Raw genomic sequence first — 9,205 nt, 5'->3', positions numbered from 1 at the left:
CTTTCTTCCTATCTAAAAGTATTATTGAAGAACATGAACGCCATGGATAGAAGAATAACCTTAGAAACAAAAGCTGAAGGAATTGTCTGATTACATGGGAAAAATTAAACACATTATGGAAATGACACTGAGGAAGCTAAGGGTTCTTGTATTCATGCAAGAAAGAATTCTCTGTGAGACAGAGAGCAGTGGAAGGGAAAGTAGCAAAGTTTATTAGGGTTGGGACATACATAAGAACGGATGGGCACCTCTCCAGACAGAACCTGAGATAGAGTGCCTAGTTCACATTTAGGCTGGGGTTTTTAAGGGACTGGGTCTTGCCTTCCTGCCTTTTTTCTGTTTCCTTCTTCTCCAGAACAAAGGACTTCTTAGGTGTAAATACAAAAAATTCCTTTCTGAGTTTCCCACTGAAGTCAGACAGGGAAATCCTGGCTGGCTTGGCCAAGGGGCTTCTCTCTAGGGTGCTCACCTGAGAAGAAGAATGCTTATCAGGCCAGGTAGAAGGGGCAGGACCCCTTGGAAGGTTATCAGTCTGTGGACAGGACTTTGAAGTGGAGATACTGGACAGAACCTGGAATGTTACTGGGTGACTTTGAAATGTGAATGCTGGACTGCTGTAGATGTCAATTTCCTTAGACCCTTGTCACACACATAGGTTAATTTCTGACTTCCTACCTAACAAAAAGACAGAAGAACCAAGTTATCCTATAACCTTAGGTTTCTAAAATAAAACAGTTTTAATGTCGGATCACAACAGTCAGAACTAAGGAGAAAGAAATAACTTATAGGAGATGCCTAGAAATTTGACAAAGAAAATCATCAATTAAGTGGAAACTACTAAAAAGGGAAACTGCATTAAAAATGGATTTCAAAATGAAACATTATATATGTGTGTAATATATATATGTATATATATATATATCTGTAATAAGTCATATATATACTTTAACTTTACTGCTTTAGCATGTTGACCAAATCCATAGTTCTGTCTTTGTACTTATATAACAATGCTCAATTTTGAGAAACTCATAGAAATAATTTCCTTCTAATCTCAGCCAAAGCAATCTCACACAAAATTATCTGCTACAATTCTGTAACATTCTTATATTCCCTTATATTCCTTAAGTTATTTGTTCTTCTTTGTTCCTCTCTCTCCTTACCAAACACCAGTTTTATTTCATGTTAGGACAAATATCACTTGCATTCTTTGTGCAAGGTGTCTGGTGCATAGCAAATCTTCCCTGCCAAATGAATCAGTTTTCAGGTTTTTATTGGGATTCCACTCCCAGGCAAGGTTCACCAGTTCCAACAGAGTGGGGGCCAGGGAAGTCATGCATCAGAGGTTGGGAGGGCTCCTTTTATAGATATAGGGCATGGGGTTAAATGTTGAGGTGCATCTGATCCTCATTGGTTGACCTTTAGGTGCTATGCAAGACCTTGGCAAGGACTTTTCATTCCTAGAAGTGTGGGCCTTCTCTCTTGTAGATCCTGAAGCTACCACTTTGCTATTTGAAACACATCTTGGTGCCAAAACACATTCTCATCCTCATTTTTCTCTTCCCTACATATTGGTTCCTTAATTTGCATTTTGGAAATAATCCTAAAAAGCCTCTAAAATGAGAGCAAAGTATTTTAGTAAAAGAACATACAGAATTTTAAATTATTTTAAAGTAGTCTAAAATGGTTTGTCTTATATCAATGATTTATGTAAACAAAAAAGTCCATTGTATTTTACAATTTTTAAAATGCAAACAGTACAGGGGCTGGTGCTGTGGTGTAGCAGGTTAATGCCCTGGCCTGAAGCACTGGCATCCCATATGGGCACTGGTTTGAGACCTGGCTGCTCCCCTTCCAATCCAGCTCTCTACTGTGGCCTGGGAAAGCAGTAGAAGATGTCCCCAGGCCTTTGGCCCCTGCACCCACATGGGAGACCCTGAAGAAGCTCCTGGTTCCTGGCTTCCAATCGGTGCAGCTCCAGCCATTGTGGCCAATTTGGAATGAAGCAGGGGATGGAAGACTTCTCTCTCTCTCTCTCTCTCTCTCTCTCTCTCTCTCTCTTTGCCTCTCCTATCTCTGTGTAACTCTGACTTTCAAATAAAAAATAAATTAAATAAATAAGCTCTTAAAAAAGCAAATGGTACAAAAGTTTGAAAAGATTCCTTTTATTTTTACCAATTTATTGCTAACAATTACAGATTTTTTAAAGAAACTAAAATATTAGACTAGTATGTTATAATCTTGAGTCATGTCTTGCCAAATAACAACCCCAGAGGTTGAATTTTACTTCAAACAGGATTTTTTTTTTTACTTTTTGACAGGCAGAGTGGACAGTGAGAGAGAGAGAGACAGAGAGAAAGGTCTTCCTTTGCCATTGGTTCACCCTCCAATGGCCACTGTGGCCGGCGCACTGTGGCCGGCACACCGCGCTGAACAGAAGGCAGGAGCCAGGTGCTTCTCCTGGTCTTCCATGGGGTGCAGAATGCAAGAACTTGTGCCATCCTCCACTGCACTCCCGGGTCATAGCAGAGAGCTGGCCTGGAAGAGGGGCAACCGGGACAGAATCCAGCACCCTGACCAGGACTAGAACCCGGTGTGCCAGTGCCGCAAGGTGGAGGATTAGCCTGTTGAGCCATGGCGCCGGCCTTCAAACAGGAATTAATGAACATTACATTATTCCACTAATATGCATCATTTATTCTTATGTCAAAATTGAACTTTCATGATGTTGAGTATCCAAAAAAATACGTTTAACTTTTGCTTGGCCAGCAAACCCAGGCATAAAATATTTCAATGACTCTGAAAATAGTTTTAGTTATATCTATCAACAAGGTAAAAGCAATCTATCTGATACTTACTTAGGTCACATAAATTGTTGCATCCACTCATCAGCTAAAATAGAATATTACAAAAACCAGTGACAGTCACATACAAATTTCATTGACAATGAGAGATAAGGTCAGGACCGATACCCCTTACCAGAGTGCAGGTCCTAACAGCAAGTTACACAGCTTTTTATAGTATACTGTACACTATGGCTCACAATTTTGAACCCCTGTTATGCAGTGAACAATAAAAAAAACTAGAATAATACAGTTAACAATAACAAATCCAGGAATGATAACAAATCCAAGATACAGAAGTAAGCTTACAGTGCATGGAGCATTTCTGTCAACTTAGGCAGAACACTTGGGTTGTGCCCTTTCTCAGGTTCCACATAGTTTCACAAGATACACCCTTAGCCTTTAGCAAGCAAAGGTAATATGTACAGAAGCAAGAGATCTGCAATTTGATTTTAATGCTACAGAATCAAAAGATATTTGGGTTAATTTACTAGTTTTAATTTATGTGAGCACTCATTTATTATGTCAGTTAAAACAGAGCTATTAAAGGAATTTTTTTACCATTAAGGCATAATATTAAACATATACATATACACATATATAACAAAAATCATGAGACAGAATAAAGTCACTTCTGTAACAGCTATTTAAAACACTTAACTACTTTTGAAAATTATCTACGTACCAGAATTACTTCTTCCTCTTAATAATCTTAATTAATCATATTTTGTTCTCAATTGGGACTGGCAGGAATAAAAGCTTTATTTAAGCATTTAGTTTGGAAAATAACTTAGTCATCCTAGTAAAGGAGTTGAATATACACACATGAAAAGAAAATCACATCTTCATTTCAGATTCAGTTGGCAGAAATACTTTGTGTTGCATTATTTTTATGATTCTTGTTCTCTGTTGTCAATTGCACCAGAGGCTTCTATGGCACCTGTCTTCAGATCAGCCCATCTCTGGCTGTTGCAGCCATTTGGGAAGTGAACCAGAGGATGGAAGACCTTTCCCTCTGTCTCTCCCTCTCTCTCTGTCTGTAACTCTACCTCTCAAATAAATAAAAAATCTTTTTAGAAATATTATCTACACCATTTGGTACAGGAATAAATGACCTAAACCAGGTCCAAATGACATGAAACCGAAATGTCAGAAAAAGAGGATTTTCAGTGGGTATCACATTTGATCTAAGCCATTTTGGAACTTCTCAACTCCCCTGCAAATACCATTTCTTTGTATCAACAGATATTCAGAGGGAGCTGATGCCAAGGCAGGGAGAAAAGGCAGAGTCCCCAAGAAAGGATTCTTGGCAGCTGCTTGGGCTGTCTCTGAAATCCCTGCCCCAGGGTCAGCTCATATCCAGCAACCACAGCATGAGAGCCACACACCCTTAGGAAGAGCTGTGCCAAGAGGACTGGGTTGTGGATTTAGTGACCTGTTTCCTAACTGAGGGGAATTACATCATCCAGGGGGAGAAACAAGGGACAGGGGATCCCACACATCATGGCTTCTCCCCCAAATTCCATGCATGAAGTCTGGATTCTGCCTGAGAACCTGTGCATTCTAACCACACAATTTGGAAAAATACAGAGCTCTAGGGATGAGCCAAAGTCACCACATTCAGGAATGAGAAGATATCCAACTTCCTGTAAGCAGCCTTAGGTGGCCTGCGAAAATGGTTCACTACTCACTGGACCCAGAAAACCCCACAAAATCATGCAAATCAAGAGGCTCAAATCTTCGTGTTCACTTTAAGAACACTCAAGAAACTGCCCAGGCCATCAAGGGTATGCATATCCAAAAACCCACCAAATACATGAAAGATATCACATTAAAGAAGCAGTGTGTGCCATTCCGTTGGTACAATGGTGGAGTTGGTAGATGTGCCCAGGCCAAGCAGTGGGGTTGGACCCAGGGTTGTTGGCCCAAAACAAGTGCCGAGTTTCTGCTGCACATGCTTAAAAATGCAGAGAGTAATGCTGAGCTGAAGGGTTTGGATGTAGATTCTCTGGTCATTGAGCACATCCAGGTGAACAAGGCCCCCCAAGATGTGCCGCTGGACCTACAGAGCCCACGGCCAGATCAACCCGTACATGAACTCCCCGTGCCACATCGAGATGATCCTCACTGAGAAGGAACAGATTGTTCCTAAGCCAGAAGAGGAGGTGGCACAGAAGAAAAAGATATCCCAGAAGAAACTAAAGAAGCAAAAACTTATGGCTCGGGAATAAACTCAGTATAAAATAAATATGAATTAAAAGAAAAAAAAAGAGAGAAGATATCCAGTGTCCCATGCCAGCTGCCATCCTGCAAGCAGGAGGCAACTAACCCCACATACTCACCATACTCCAGATTCTGAGCTGTCCAGGCATCCTTCTGATGGCTCTTGTAGTGAGAGAACTTCACAGATAACAAAGACTGAGCCTCGTGGAACCCCCTTAAGCAGCAGACTGGAGAAGCTGTATTTAGCAGCATGAAGAAAAAGACCTCATGTTGCTCTTCATTGTTGATCCAGTGTGTCTGATTGGACAGTTTGCTGAGCCAGTGAACAGGCATCATGTCAAAGAAGATGCATCCATTCAGAGTCATATCTACTACATTTCTGTGAGGGGTGGGGAAAAGGGGTGCCATTCATCCAGGCTGTGCTGATGGGGGTAGTGAGGGTTGAGTCTTGGGCTCAGGTCTGGAGGTGCTCTCCCTCCTGGAGCCTAGTTCTCCTAATAACAGGGGCTGCTATCACTTTCCTGATGACTCAACCACATGAGATTGGGGATCTCTCCCACCTTCCCATGTCTGTGATTCTTTTGGGATCTTATGACCTGGAGCTTCCAATAAACTCCTTTACAAGAGATGAAATTTACTCAAAATTTAATGAATTCTAAGCTTTTCATTTTCTTCATGTTTTTGAATTAACTTTATTTTAGGACATTTTGACTTTTTTAATGATTTGAAAAATATTTAGAGATACTCTATAGAAGTTTTCTAGTCTGTATTTTATCTTTTAAAATGGCTTTCTATTTTTTCCTGCTGCTACATGGTAAGCCAGTTGATATATATTGATCTTGTACTCACTAATATCACTTAATTCTCTTATCAGTTTATAGTTTGTTTTGGATTATCTCTGTAGATTGTAGAGTCAATCACATATATTGAAAATTTTGTTGTTTAATTGGGTATAGAAGGAACATTCCTCAAGACAATCAAGGCAATTTATGAAAAACCCACAGCCAGCATCATATTGAATGGGGAAAAGTTGGAAGCATATCCACTGAGATCTGGTACCAGACAGAAGTGCCCACTCTTACCATTGCTATTAAATATAGTACTGGAAGGTTTTGCCAGAGCCATTCAGCAATAAAAAAATTACAGGGATGCAAATTGGGAAGGAAGAACTCAAACTATCCCTCTTTGCAGATGATATGATTCTTTATTTAGGGGATCCAAAGAACTCCACTGAGACTATTGGAACTCATAGAAGAGTTTGGCAAAGTAGCAGGATTTAAAATCAGTGCAGAAAAATCAACAGCCTTTGTATACACAGACAATGTCATGGCTGACAAAGAACTTCTAAGATCAATCCCATTCACAATAGCTACAAAAAAATCAAATACCTTGAAATAAAATTAACTAAGGATGTTAAAGATCTATATGATGAGAATTACAAAACTTTTAAAGAAAGAATAGAAGAGGGTACCAAAAAATAAAAAAAAAATCTTCCCTCTTCATGGATTAGAAGAATCAATATCTTCAAAATGTCCATTCTACCAAAAGCAATTTATACATTCAATGTGATACCAATCAAAATACCAAAGACATTCTTCTCAGATCTGGAAAAAATGATGCTGAAATTCATATGGAGGCCCAGGAGACCTTGAATAGCTAAAGCAATCTTGTACAACAAAAACAGAGCCAGAGGCATCACAATACCAGATTTCAAGACATACTACACAGCAGTTATAATCAAAACAGCATGGTACTGGTACAGAAACAGATGGATAGACCAGTGGAACAGAATAGAAACACCAGAAATCAATCCAAACATCCACAACCAACTTATATTTGATCAAAGAGCTAAAACCAATTCCTGGAGCAAGGACAGTCTATTCAATAAATGGTGCTGGGAAAACTGGATTTCCACATGCAGAAGTATGAAGCAAGACCCTTATCTTACACAAAAGTCCACTCAACCTGGATTAAAGATCTAAGCCTACTATCCAACACCATCAAATTATTAGAGAACATAAGCCAGTCTCAAAGGGACAAATATATGTTCTCCCTGATCTGTGACAATTAACTGAGCACCTAAAAGGAAGCCTGTACAAGTGAAACTGACACTATGAGAAACAATGACTTGATTAGCCCTTGTCCTGACTGTTGAGGAATAGCTTACTATTTTATTCTTTTTAGTATTTCCTTTTTCTATTTAACACCATTGATCAAACTCTTTAATTAACATACAATTATTCTTAGGTGTTTAAATTCAACTGAAAATTGACCCTTGTTAAAAATAAGAGTGGGAATAAGAGAGGGAGAAGTTGTACAGTTCAGCACATGCTTACTCAGACTTACCCCTAATGGTAGAGCCAGAAACATGACATGAGGCTCCAAATCCCATTAAGTTGACATGTACCATGGCCATCTTACTAGTCAAAGTGATCAGTTTAAATTAACAATTGATCATAAAGATAGGATTAATTGTCAAAGGGATCACAGAAATAAGATCAGTGCCTCTTAATAATAATTGATAGAATTAAAAAGGAGAGAATGGTCCAACATGGGAAGCAGGATACACAGCAGACTCATAGAATCACAAATGCCCTAAACAGCATTCTGGCCTCAGAATCAACCCTTAAGGCATTTAGAGCTGGCTAAAAAGCCCATGAGAGTTTCTCAGGCATGACACTGAGGCAAAAATGACTTAAATGAAAGATCTCTGTGAGTGAAATTCCTGTGGAAAGAATGGGCCATCAAAGAAGGAGGTACCTTTCTCTGAATGGAGGAGGTAGCTTCCACTTTGATTATGGCCTTGTCTAAATAATGTCAGAGTTTGTTTACTCAAGAGGTTTCCATAGCCTTGGCAGCTCATGACAAGAGCTGACATCATAAATAAGAATGCCAATTGTTAAATCAACAACAGGAGTTACTGTGCACTTACTTCCCATGTAGGATGTCTGTCCTTAATGTGTTATATTATGTGAATTAATGGTAAAACTAGTATTCAAACAGTACTTTACACTTTGTATGTCTGTGTGGGTGCAATCTGTTGAAATCTTTCCTTAGTATATGCTAAGTTGATCTTCTGTATATAAAGATAATTAAAAATGAATCAATGAAGAATGGGATGGGAGAGGGAGTAGGAGATGGGATTGTTTACAGGTGGGAGGGTGGTTATGGGGAGAAAAACTGCTATAATCCAAAAGTTGTACTTTCAAAATTTGTATTTATTAAATAAATGTTTCCTAAAAACAAAATAAAATTTTGTTGTTTAAAAATTGATCCATTTATCTAATGCTTCCATTTTGTTGTTTCATTTTCCTGACTACAGTTTTAGTACAATGTTGCAGAAATACAATGGAAGGAGGTAGCTTTGTCAGGGTAAACTCCCAGGAAAAGAGCTTTCATTGTCTTTTCTTAATTATACTGATTATTATGGGCTCCTCAGAGACTATTTTAATTATAATAAGAAAATTCTAATATTTTACTTCTCTGCCAACAGTTTTTTTAAAGCTTAGATGCTGAATTTAATCAAATGCTTTCTAGCATTTAGCTTAAATATTCATGCATTTTATTCTTTTATTTTTAATGATTTATTTGAAAAGCATACTGATGGAGAACTTTCATCCATTGGTTCCCATCTCAAATGATGACAAAAACCAAGCTGGACTTAGCTGAAGCCATCAGACAGGAACACCAACTCGTTCTGACACATGAATGTCAGAGACTCAAGTATTTGGGCCATTTTCTGCTGCTTTCCCAGGTGGAACAGCAGAGAACTGGGTAAAATGTCAATTATCTAGAATTTAATCTAGCACTATGATATGGGACTCTAGCATCACAACTGGTAGGTTAACCCACTGTGCCACAATGGCAGCCATTGATTTTGAGTGCTTTTCTTTTTTAGGCAGTAGCTTGATGTATAAGATTATATATATATATATATATATATATATATATATATATATATATATTTGAAGGGCAGAATTACAAACATATACATACACACACACAGAATATATTAGTGATGGGACAGGTTGAAGCAGGAGTCTTTTTTATTTTTTTGACAGGCAGAGTTAGACAGTGAGAGAGAGACAGAGAGAAAGGTCTTCCTTCCATTGATTCACCCCCCAAATAGCAGGTACGGTGGC

General features: G+C 38.6%; 1 pseudogene; it reads left to right on the top strand.

Annotated features, from left to right (window-relative positions):
• Window positions 1–4,507: 4,507 nt before the first annotated feature.
• On the top strand, window positions 4,508–5,104 carry LOC133754978 (large ribosomal subunit protein uL22-like; annotated as a pseudogene).
• The last annotated feature ends 4,101 nt before the right edge of the window (window positions 5,105–9,205 follow it).

This window comes from Lepus europaeus, unplaced genomic scaffold, assembly GCF_033115175.1.
Source record: "Lepus europaeus isolate LE1 unplaced genomic scaffold, mLepTim1.pri SCAFFOLD_363, whole genome shotgun sequence".
Classification (NCBI taxonomy): Eukaryota; Metazoa; Chordata; class Mammalia; order Lagomorpha; family Leporidae; genus Lepus; species Lepus europaeus.
This window is presented reverse-complemented; position numbering and strand designations above follow the sequence as displayed.